Raw genomic sequence first — 13305 nt, 5'->3', positions numbered from 1 at the left:
CCTTTCCACACATCAATTTGAAAACAAAGCCCTAACTAGCCATTTTTACTTCTCAGGGACATATTAAATTATTGGATTGCAAATTAACATAGCATACATAAATAAAAGTTGTTTATTCAGCTGCTGGGGCCAATTTCATTGCTTGACTCTTGGGCTTCTTCATCTGTGTGGAGGGAAGAACCAGAAAGGGCAATGGAGCCATTCTGTGACTTAATCAGGAGCCAAGTTAATATCAATCAGTACTTAGCTTCTTTTCTAATCTAAATATGGCAGGTGGAGACCAATGAGAGAGGGGGAAAAAAAGGAGTCTTGCCCTTATCCTTAAGGATTTGTGCTCAACATTTCTGGAAATTTCCCTCATGCTCAGAGATTTACTACTGTTCTTCAATGCTGTTCTTTCACCTTTGTTAGGCTTCAGACTCAGACTTCTATATAGGCTTTTTGTTTTGACTGTCTGACCTCTTAGATCTGGGGCTTTAGATTTTTTTTCGTCTGTCAGTTCCGTCAGAAATTTTACTAGGGCATTTTTTATGTAGAAAATGGAGCTTTTTCAACACTCAGTCCAAGACTCTGAAACTTTCCTGGTGTGCACTTGAACCACAGTGTTGGAAAGAAAAAATATAGTGCATCATAAAAAAATTACTACCTCACAATGAAGAAGGAATGGCACATAATGCTAACCCTGTTGTTTAGTGCATTGCTAGAAGGAATTCAGAAACTATTGATGGCATAGAAGAGCCAAATGGAAAAGAACTTAGACAATCCTAAAGGCTACTATGTAGTGATTGATAGCAAATGCTGACTTCTTTTAACATTCAACCAATCTGTATGTATTTTATTTAATAAAAAAAAATCAGAACTAATACCAAGAAGTTGTTTGTCTGGACTGGATGGGGAAAAATGAGCAGTAAGCACACTGGCAAGACAGATGGAAAAACTGAGTTATATGTTGATAGAAAGTACGGCCTTAAGCGTTTACTTGATTTATTTTATTTTAAGGTGCAAATTGTGAAAACCACATTTTATCTGATGAGATTTATATATTGGGTAACTTTGATTTTCATAGTGAAGTGTATGCTATGTGATAAAGCTCAGGGAGTCTCCCATAGAAATTGAGTGCATTTCTAGAGGGCTTTTTCTTCCCTGACCTGTTCATTGTGATATTTGGCGAGTTGAATTTAAAGGGTGAGCTGCAGGGAACAGTGAGGTCATTCATATTTCCTGCCATGGATTTTCCAGGGAAGACTTTTTTGCTTAGGAGTTCCAGCCTTAACAGTATCTGAGAACTTCTTGAAGCCAGCACCAAGTGCAGCTTTCAGAGTAGGTGAATCTCATGCTCTTCTGGTCCCTGAAACTTCTGGCTAGCTCTGTGCTTGTGGTATGCTCCCATGAGCTGGTTCAGCTACCGGAGAGGATCTTTACCATTTTAAGGGGGAGGAGTTAAACCCTTTTTTAAATACATAGGGGGTAAAAAGAAGGTTCCGGGTAACATGGGGCCTCTGAAGGACACGCTAGGAAATCTGGTGGTCTCACCAGACAACAAAGCTAACCTATTTATTTGCCTCCATTTTACTGAGCAGAGACCAGGTCATTTCCTCCACCGGGATCCCCGATGGTCCCAGGGGAGGCCCAGGGTCAGAGAGGACCTAGTCAGGGAACTTCTGGTGGAACTGGACGTGTTCAAATCAGCAGGTCCTGATGATTTCCACCCCAGAGTGCTGAAGAAATTAGCAGAGATCATTGTGGGACCTCTGGAACAGCTTTACGAGCACTCGTGGTGCTCTGGCGAGGTGCCAGAGGACTGGAAAAGGGCCAAAGTGGTCCCCATTTTCAAAAAAGGGAGGAAGGAGGACCCAGAAAATTATAGGCCTGTTAGTCTTACCTCAGTCCTGGAGAAGCTCTTTGAAAAAATTATCCAGGTGCACATCTGCAAGGGGCAAGCAGGGGAGTGTATGCTTAGGGGCAAACAACATGGGTTCATTCAAGGCAGGTCCTGTCAGACCAACCTGGTGGCTTTCTATGACCAGGTCACAAGATCTTTGGATGCAGGTGTTGCGGTGGACGTACTCTTTCTGGAATTTAGGAAGGCCTTCAACACTGTCTCTCACCCCATTCTTGTTAAAAAATTAGGAGATTGTGGTGTCAATGCCTACACAGTCAGATGGGTCACCAATTGGCTGGAGGGCCGCACCCAGAGAGGGGTGGTGGACGGGTCATTTTCAACCTTGAAGGATGTGAGCAGTGGGGTCCCCTAGGGCTCGGCTGCAGGCCTGCACTGTTCAATGTCTTCATCAACGACTTGGACAAGGGGGTGAAAAGCACCTTGTTCAAATTTGCGGATGACATTAAGATGCGGGGAGAAGTGGGCACACTGGAATGGGATCTGGACAGGGTTACAGGGGTGGGCAGATGAGAACAAGATGGGATTCAATACTGACAAGTGCAAGGTACTGCACGTAGGGAGAGAGAACCAGCAGCATACCTACAGGCTGGGGAACTCCCTTCTCATCAGCACAGAGGCAGAAAAGGATCTTGGAATCATTATAGTCTCCAAGATGAACATGGGCTGCCATGTCAGGAAGGCTAACCGCACCTTGTCACGCATCCACAGATGCATCACAAGCAGGTCCAAGGAGGTGATCCTCCCCCTCTATATGACATTAGTCAGGCTGCAGTTGGAGTGCCTTGTCCAGTTCTGGGTGCCACACTTCGGGAGGGATGTGGACAACATCAAGAGGGTCCAGAGGAGGGCCAGTCACATGAACGGGGGCAGCAGGGCAGGCCCTATGAGGAGAGGCTACAAGACCTGAACCTGTTCAGCCTCCACAAGAGAAGGCTGAGAGGGGATCTGGTGGCCATCTATAAACTGGCCAAGGAAAACCAGCAAGCAATGGGAGAGTCCCTGTTCCCCTGAGCACTACTGAGAGTAATGAGGAATAACGGCCATAAGTTGACAGAGAGTAGATTCAGGCTAGACATCAGGAGGCACTACTTCACAGTCAGGGTGGCTAGGATCTGGAACCAACTTCCAGGGGAAATGGTGCTGGCTCCCTGGGGGGTCTTTAAGAGGAGGCTAGGTGAACACCTTGCCGGGGTCATTTGACCCCAGCATTCTTTCCTGCCCATGGCAGGGGGTTGGACTTGATGATCTGCTCAGGTCTCTTCCGACCCTACTAACTATAAAACTATGAGTGCACACCTTCAGCATATGCAAAGCAGACAGTCCCTATATCAGAATGTCCAGACCACATATTGGGCAGAGTTCACAGCAGAAGTCAGTCATGCTGTTGTGTCCAGAAATTCAGTTTCTCCATCCTGCTTTTCTCTTTTTCCTCCTGTGTATCTGGATGTCTGCTTTTCAACCTCGATTCACTAATTGGATAGTCTTTAATGTTCCTCCCACCAGAGACAGCAGGGAGCATCTATTGTGCCTATACTATGGCCCTTTAGAGGGCCTTACTGGAGGTCTCCTAGTATGTGGAACCCCTACAGTGCTTGGCTAGTAGTGGACAGAGCCTGCCAACAGTGTCTAAAAGGAACTGATGTGCTGCAATATTTGGTGAGATCCTGCAGTTAAGTTTATAATGGGACCTAACAATTTAAACATCTCTGGAAGAGTGACTCTTCTTGCAAAGTAAAGAAACTTGAAGGGATTCCTTAAACAAGCCTCAGATAATGACCCAGAGCAGAAAGTCATCTCTGTCGGTTTAAATGTAATGTTAGTTACTGTGCATGGAAATATACACCATGATAGGATAGTTCTGAACACAGAAAATAGGAGGCCCCATCTCCATAATTTAATGGTGATATGTCTAAACAGCAATTAGCAGCAGCTGCTAGATGTGGACTCATTCCAAGGGACTTTAATCCCTCCTTGGGCAACAGGAAATGATATCTACTTTCAAAAACTTTACTCCAGGAGTTATGGTCTGTACGTTATCTTGTATAGGTTTGTTACTTTTCTCCACACGGGGTGGACTCCAGTACAAAGTGTAATGGCAGAGGCGTGAGCTGAGGAAGACTTAAGGTCTGACTGTGATTCTGTTTTGTCCGTAATTTACAATTTGGTGTTGTGTGAAACAAAAGTGTGACATTTGTGTTGATTTTGACACACCGAGTATGTTTTAAGCAGAAGAAATATGGATAACGTATGATAAGTATGATGTGATGTCAAGTCAAGTCAACTCTGTCTTCAGGCTGCTGCGACCACTGGGGCACCCTAGATGCTCTAATAACCCTCCTAAGTTAGCTGAGTTACTTTGCATCATTGGTGATTTTTTGGGTAGAGTGACCTCACAATACCCATCTCCTCTCCAGGTATGGATGGCTGTTGGCTTGCAAGGAACTCATCCACACTTTGACAAGTTTTGATTTTAGCCCTGTTGGGTGTCTGCATACCCTCCTCACCCAGGCTAACCCAGGTGGGGGTGCTAGTTTAGTTGCTTACAACTCAACCATGGAGCAGGCTGTACTGGTTTACATGGTACCAGACAGCAGACCAAAAGAGGCTTGGCCTGTTGAGAAGTATGGTGAGGAATATAAATATATTAAATAACTTTGCCATTCATAAGAATATGAGAAGTGCCATTCTGGCTCAGACCCATGGTCCATCTAGCCCAGTACCTGTTTCTGTGTAATAGGGAACCCTCACCCTATAACTGGGAGAGAGCTATGAACCCAGAAGAACCAGGGAGGGTCCTTTAAGAGGAGGGGTTTTGTGGCCCTGGCAAAGGCAGCTGGAAGGGCTGGGACTAATGAGAAACCTCTGGGCATAGACTGGCTAACAGGCCAGGTTAGCCAGATGGGGCAGGGCTCAGGGGATAAATTAGACTAGCCCTCAGGCTGGAGGGACACTCTAGCTCTGGCTGGGGAAGGGTCAGGATCCCCCAGGCAGGCTGCAATGAGGCCTGGAAGCAATAGGGGAAGTCCTGGGGAGTAAGGGCTAACAGAAGGTTTTTTTTCTTTGTGGCTTTTTCCTTTTTCTCTGCATGCATAGGACCCAGAAGAGATAAAGGGAAGCCCTTGTTTGTGAGACCCCAGTTTTTGGTTGAAAGTGTTTCAGCTTGTCCAGGGGACTGAAAGCAACTGACAAGGGAATTCCATTGTAGGTGCCTTAAAGTGCCCCGTGAGATTCACCCCTTGTGGGCGAGGGGTGCTACTGCTACCTCAGAGCCCAGGCTGGACTAAGTGGTCCTAGGGCAACAGGGAGCACCTAGAACAAAATAGTCCCTGGCCAAGAAGGTCCGGGCCTGGACAAGTATAAAATGGGAGAAGCCAGGTGACCCAAAATAACACCCCACTCTAAGGCCCAGGACACCTCCTGCATAATTGCTTCCATCAAGATGTGGCAGGTGAGATATAGGGTGGCAGTTTGAAAGGGGAAGAAGTGCAGGTTTACCAGTCACTGGGGTTTATGACTCCTGCCAGGGTTAGGCCTGCCACACTCAGGCAGTAGCTCCAGGTATCTATAGAGTGATCTGTCCCTTATTTAGAATGCTCCTTGGCATCCATCATTACTGGTTTAGAGATGCCAGAGGATACATCTCCAACCGTTCTGTTCAATAGCCAGTAACCTATCATCCATGGATCTATCCAGTCCCTTGTTGAACCTGGCTGTGCTGTTTGCCTTCATGCTACATGTAGGATTCAACACCCTCTCTCTTTGGCTGTTCCTTAGGCTTTTGAATCTCATTAGACTACACAACAATATAGGAAAAAAGAACATAAGGGTAATTATTTCAAAATAACTTTAAATCCCTGTCCCAAAAATGTACCGAGTAAATATGAAGCTACCGATGGGAACTTTTGAAAACTGGCACAGAAAATCATTTTTCTATTTTTTTTTTTACTGAAACCTTTCATTTTAATCAATATATAGTATATGTGTCCATGTATGTGCACACACACAAACTTTGTAATGGTGGACTGCTTAATATGTCTAATGGACAAATCAGACAGGATTGGATTATCAGACAATAGAGTTCTGTGCAAAAGTTCCCAGGTGTTTGAATTGCATGAGAATTTCAGTTTTCCTTTAAAAGTTTCTAGTTCCTATGGATGCCAAGGAAAGCTGGAACATTTAATCCAAGTGTAAATTATATACTTGTGTATGCCAGATTCTACCGAGACAGAATCAATGGCGCTGAGAAGTCTGAACCTGCTGCCCTGATCTTAGTTTTGAAATAGGCTTCCACACTAATCTACTGCTGCTCTGCCTGCTCTCAGGGTATAAATAGGCATTACATTTAGAATCACCTAAACAGGGTCAACCAGGTTGTTCTAAATGCCCAATTGTGTAGGTAACTGGAAAGCTTAATTCACCCAAAAAACGGTGTACCCAATCTAAGTTAATTTACCCGAGCAAGCACAATAATTTAGATTGAGACCAGGTTAACCTGATCTAAGAAAAGGTTAACTCAACCTAGTGAACACCTGCACACATTCGCAGTATGGCCCTTGGGCTAGGAAAGCCCAGCTGTTCTTCTCAGCCCCTGTGGACCCACCAGCCTGCTCCCAATTCCTCCAACCTCCCTCCCAACTGTGGACCCAGTCTATGTTCAGGCAGTTTGAAATAAACTTCAAGTACATAGGCTGGGTGTGGCAAACAACTATATAAACGCTCAGGTTGAATTTATCTGGAGATCTGCTGGAGAGGGTATACCTAAGGTCCCAGACTGCATTAGTTCATCCCTGAAATAAATAGCTTAAAGGTCTGGTGCTATTCAGGTAGACTATTTCTAACCATTGAAGCAAAACAATTGTAAATAGATTAGTCTCATTTTTTAAATCAAATCTGCCAATCAAAATGCATTCTCTCCCCTTCCCCAACCATTTCTGACTTTTTCTCTCCCTCTCCATTCCCTATAGATAAGTATGAGTAAGCTAAGATGTAGGATAAGCTTTAAACATTTTTATTTTGGTAGCAAGTTTTTGATTTTGGATATCCACTGTTTTATTGTATTATTATTAGGTTTGTATTGATTTTTACTGTTGGATTATTATCATTTTTGTATTGATTTTTATTGTTTCATATGGATATTGTGTGGTTTAGACCTGTGTTTGTAAAGTCATGTCAAGTTTCCATTTTATATGTCAAGTCTCCATCTTGTGTCCTCTGCCCGGGCATCCCCTGTGTCACAACTGTATGAATCACGTATCCCTCCCATGTAAATTGGTTCCCCGATGAACAAGTGTGATTGGAAATGATTGAAATACAATGGTAGCAGGCCTCTACTGAATGACTTAAACTGGTGATAGGTGTGCATGAACCTAGACTAGGTATTTTGAACGTGTGTGCATCTGAGTTGCTAGTGTGAGTGGGTGTGGGGGTGTGTGTGTGTATGGCATTGTGTGCATGATATATGAATTAGTGATCTATGTCTAACTTCTGGGGTGTATGGTGTATGTGCTTGAATTGGTAATAGGTATGCATGTGCCTAGGCTGTTTTGGATGTGTATGTGCCTGAGCTGGTAGTGTGCATGTATATGCACCTGATGGATTTGTGTGTTTGTATACGTGCAATTGTGTTACACCCTCCTGTCTAACGGCGCAATATTGAGATCCTGAGAGTTGGCCTGACCCCATAGGGCAACACAATGATACTGAAGTGCAGTATTGTCAGTGTTGTACAGATAATTAGTTGGTATGGGTTACAGTTATGATTTATTTCTTTATAAGATCTTAAATCTGGAAAAGCATCTCCTACAAAGTGTTGAAAAGGAGGTACATACTCTTAATCTCCAAATTTAGATTGAAGAGTTCTCTATTTTGTAATTGAATTCTTTGGGTCAAAACAGATAAAAGAAACCTGTATTTAAAAGAATTACAGTCAGGAAAATCTATTGTAGACAATTTTAAAATTTGTTACTTTTGTCTCAGATTTCTAGATAATATAACTGCAATATTAAAACTGAAAATATTGAGATAACTTGTAGTCTATCAGCGCTGTTAAAGAACTGTAGTAAGGAGTGTCATAGTAAATCAAGCTGGGCCTGCCCCACACATTCAACACCCCACAATGGATGCAATGTAGCTACCTTAGGTGACCAGTGGGCATGTCTCTGCAAAGTTCTGCTGTCAGGAGACCCTATTAGTGCATACTCAGTACTTCCCTAATGCCGCTATCTGACAAGTATTTCAGGAGTTGCATGTGTGGAACAGGTATGGCATTGATTTACTGTGGTGTTCCCTAGCCGTGCTCCTTTAATGGTATAGACATGCCCATAGGTAAATGAGTTCATTCAAAAAGTTCTTTAGGGTTAACAGTTGAATGCACACAGCAGAGGAATTCTCTTAAACCAATGGTGCTTAACCTTTTGGTCCCACAAGCTGGATGAGTGGTGCAAGGCTGGTTCTCAGGCTGTATTGGGCCCCGCTCTGCCTCAGCTTGGCCCTACACTGCCTCTGGCTGGCCTCTGTGCACCCAGATTGGCCCTGCACTGCTGGATTGGGCCCTGTGCTGCCTCAGCCCAGTTCCTGTGTGCCTGGATTGGGCTGCATGCCACCTTGGCCTTGACCTATACATCGTATCTATCATGCAGGGCAACACTGTCCAGCTCACCAGGCTTCACACAGGTCTGGAAACTTGGCAGCAGGGGAGTGAGAATTAATGTTGCCACTTTTCCCCTACCACCAATTTTTCAGACCCATGGGAAGCCACACAGGCTAGATGATATGGCTCTATGTGCCAAATCTGGTCTGAAGACTAGGGGATGAAAATTCCTGTGTTGAACAATATGGCCTAGTCAATACAACATAAGGGATTCTGGAGAATTGGACTATGTGTACATGGCACAATTAGGGTGACTGACTACCTGTCCCCAATTGAGTGGGACAGTTCCGGAATGGGACCATCAAGTCCCGGTCCTGATCTACATGACTCCAGGACACCATTTGTCCCAGATTTGCAGTATCATGTAGGGATCCGGGTTTGGGAGGTGGTGGATTCCCCCTTGCAGGCTGCTTGGGGCTGCCAGAAGCAGGATGCAGGGGTTGCCACACATGCATGTGGATGAGAATACAGCTAGGCAGCGTGGAGAGCAGCTTCCTGCCGGTACATCTATGGTGGGGGAAAGGGGTATAGAGCAGCAGGAGAGGCAGATTGAGGCCCTCATGGTGAGGGAGAGAATGCAACAGGGGCCAGCCAGAAGGGTACATGGCGCTTGGGGCTGTGGTGGGGAGTGTTCTGCCCACTGCATGCTTGGGTTTCACACCCTGTTGCCCCCCCCGGGAGCCCCACACTGGCTGCACCACCATGGTGAGGCACTCCCTGATAGCCTGGTAGAGTTGTCCTCCCATTGCTAGTGCAGTGCTCCCAAGGGAAAGGCAGCAGGATGGGGAGCCCCAAGTCCACAGCGGGCAGCCCACATCTGCCCCTGCTCTGCTTGGCTCTGTTCCAGCCATGCTCCTGGCGAGGGCTGGGAGGGGGGAGGAGAGGCAGACGTGTATTCCGTGTTTCCATTTTGAAAAGGTGGTCACCCTAGGCACAGTGCAGTGTCCTGCCAAGATACCTGAGCTACCTCAAGTACTTAAAGTAATATAGCAGGGTTAGCATTGTGTTTCACCTAAATGGCCCTGCTGGTTCTGATGTCCCATTAGTCTGGGTGGAGTGACATGGTAACCTGGGTAATTTCTGATACCCAAAGCTAGCTTATTCAGAATAAGATTGGCTGTCTTTGCATGGCCCAGAATTAAGTAATGGAGACATACCTTTGAGCTTTGTGTTGGTTTCCTGGGTAACTTGGGACAACTACTTTGCTCTCTGTGGCTCTAATTTCTCACCTGTGAAACGACAATAATATCATTTGCTGAATATTTTGAGATTGAAAGGTAGAGAGCATTGAGTAAAAGCTGGTTGTTCTAATAAAATAACTTTACAACTCTTCTAGAACTAGAATCATGATTTACTATAACCAGAATTTCTGCTTGCTTATTGCTATCTCAGTCATGGTGGCCAACCTGCACCATGTGTGCCACAAGAGCAGGGGCAGGCAAAATACAGCCCAGGGGCTGGATCTGGTCCACCAGGCCATTTCATCCAGCCTGCAGGCACCCATCAACTAATTGAACCTTCCTAGCTTGTGCACTTCATGCCCACCCTGGTGCACAGAAGGGCCTGGTCCAGCCAGCAAGCAGCTCCCTATGCCCCCACACACAGCCACACCCCCTCACAATCCCCCCAAACACCTCCCATGCCCCACCATACACACACACACACACCCGAACCACACCCTACACCAGTGGCAATGCATGGGGGGTGCACGGTGGTGCATGTGCACCCCCTGAGAGCACTGGTGAACCCCCTGACTGGTAGCATTCACTGCTTAGGCAATGGGCAGGGGGGGCAAGTGGGAATGCCGGTGCCCCCCCTGCGAGCACCAGCCAGGGAGTGGTGCTCCTAGAAGCAGCCGCAGTCACTTCCGGAAGTGGCTGCCTCATGATTGGCCACCTTGTGATCGGCCATGGGGTACCTCCTCCTGTTCATGAGATTGGCCACATGGGGAACCCCCTGGACAGTGAGATTGCCTGTGGGGGGGACCCCCCCTGGTCACTGACTGGTCACTGGGGGACATGTGCTCTCCCAACTAAGGTGGCACCTGTCACCCATACCCTACACTCCCTCACACATAATATACACAAGTAACATTTTATTTTTGAGTTATTATGCAATCACCCCTATATACAGTACAGAAACACAAATCTTGACAAAAATATTTTTTGTGATAAAATTAAAATATGTTCTAGTAGGTCAGTGGCTCCCAACCTTGGGGCATGACCCAAATCAGGTTCACAGGGGGTCTGCCCCTCCCACCTGTGGGGTTCTGCTCATGCACAGTCTGCATGGCTCTTCCTGCCACTGCCCCCCATGATTCTGGTCTGGCCTGGGCTTTGCTAGCACCACCAGGCATGAGTGAGTCAGGAGTGGGGGTAGTGACCTGGATTAAGGGTCACAGCAAAAAAAGGTTGGGAGCCACTGTAGTAGGTGTTTGACTTTTGTATATGATTTATTATTTTCTGGTTCCAAGTTGGCACCCCGCTCCTCCCAAAAGTAGTACTTCTGGGGGCAAGCGGAGGAGCTTCTGCTGGAAAAGGTCGGGTTTAGGGGGTGGGACTTCTGCTCCCAAGATAGTGGCCCAGGGGCAGGGCATCTATCACAGGGTGGGGTTACCCTTGCGGCTCTCCATAGAACTCATTAAGCAGCCCCCCAGCTGAAATAATTGCACAAGAGGAATGAGCAGCTACCTTCTGTGTGATCCATATCCAGCAGGGAGTGAAGAGAACTATCAGATGGGGAGGAAGGAGAGAGAAGATCAAGAGATGCAGCAGCCAGGGCAGAAAGGAGAGAACAGAGCAGCAGATCAAACAGGAACAGGGTTTTGGAGTGGCACTCAGGAAAGGGGTAGGACTTGCCTTGGTGTACACCTCTCAAAAAGTTTGCCCCCTCCACACTAGATAACTATTTCTCATCTTGTGAACAGTGAACTGAATGTAAGGTTTTGTACTATACTGCTATGAATAATTTATTGAACAAATTCCACTTCATTAAATTAAGTTTCACTATTTCACAGTTGACTACAAGTGGGCTCCACTGACTATGGCTCAGTCCTCTTAAAATATTCATGCCTTTATGAATAGTACTTCCATATTTCTCATTTCCTAATGCACTGTGCAGTGAAGAATAATACAAGTTCTCTTGTTTTTGTTTGTATTCCAATAGCAGCTTCACTAGTTCCAGTGGCTTCCATGTAGGAGAATAGTCCCTTTGGTCCTTAGGTACTGTACTCAGGCAGAACAAAATGGGTTTTTCCCCAAAGAGCTGGTTCTCAGTTTTCTGTTTTCATCCAAATAAACAGAAGTAAGGACTTGTGTTAATTAAGCATTGGCTCTTCTTGCATTTAGTCAAATGTTGTGTAAGGAAGCAGCTATGTCATTATTGGTTAATTATATTGTTAGCCTCTGGAGACTTGAAATAGGAATACATTTGTCACAGTGGACAGTGAATTTGTGGGTCCATTTTCATAGTAACCATTTATTTGACTAACAAAATCACTTACCAATTCATCACAACTTGTTGTCTGCATTTAATAGGAGAGTCTGATGCTATTGTTTTACCACCTTGGCAAAAAATTGTACAGGGTTTGTACCCCTAGCAACCAAACAAATCTACTCAGCAACTGATGCTGTATTTAACTTTTGCTCAGATTGTTTAACTACAACCTAATATAGATACTTTTTGAGTGATTTAAAACATGGCCTAAGTACAAACTTTTGCAACAACTTCTGGGTTGAGAGATACTGATTTAAATATCTAAATAGGTCCCTTTTGGAAGTAAAAAAAAAATGTGATGTGAGCATGTGAGACAACTTTCCTTTCATGAGTTACTTGACTATAATCTAACAAGATAAAAGTGTAGTCCTTGGAACCGTACATGTTGTAGCACCAGCAGATAAAATTTGTTTAAACAATGTCACACAGAGAATTACTGTATTACATGTGCTAGGAAAACACATTCCATCTTGCTACATATCATACTTACTACTATAATATACCTTGATGTCTTCACTTACACACCTGTTTTTGAACTCCTGTTACCACATGTGAGAACCATGGCCTACTGCCTTCTCCACAGGCTTACTGCCTTCTTACCTGCTAGGAGCTTAATACTTTCAGCTGCCCCAAACTTAACATTTTAAAAATGCACTTCAGCCACACTGACTTACCCATGTATCCTGTAATGTATCCCACGGAGTCAAGGTAGGGATTTGGTTGCCACGACTGGGGAACATGAAAATGGCAGAAAGGTGAAGGAACCCACCAGGGGAGCTGTGAAGATAGTGTAGATGAGGGAATCTCCAAAAAGTGAACAGGGAACTCAGAAAGAGAGGGGTAGGACCCCAGGTGAGGTGTGGAGCCACCCTTTGCCACCAAAGTTAACAGGGAAAGAGTGAGGATGAAGGCCTGGGAAGAGGCTGCTGATATATGTGAGCAACTGCCCCAGCCCTGTGAAGTGGATTAAGGACTATTTGGTAAGAAGGTGGGGAGAGTTGCCTATGTAAAATTGTATACAGGGACCAGAGGAAGGCCTATAGGCCATGGAAAGATGGAGTTTTGGGGCAGAGATTATGCCCAGCAAGCCCTGAGGACTCAATGGGAACTCATGGGGAGATTTTTAGACTTTCAGGAAAACCCATGGAGAGAAAGCATGCCAAGAGTTCTCCTGTGAGGGAGAGAGCTGGAGCAAAAAAAACACTTGGTATAGTCAAGCTGGGGGGAGAAAGAAAGCCATACTCCTGGGCATAGAAGT

Source organism: Crocodylus siamensis, chromosome 2 (genome assembly GCF_052110815.1).
Source record: "Crocodylus siamensis isolate JL-2025a chromosome 2, ASM5211081v1, whole genome shotgun sequence".
Lineage (NCBI taxonomy): Eukaryota > Metazoa > Chordata > Crocodylia > Crocodylidae > Crocodylus > Crocodylus siamensis.
This window is presented reverse-complemented; position numbering follows the sequence as displayed.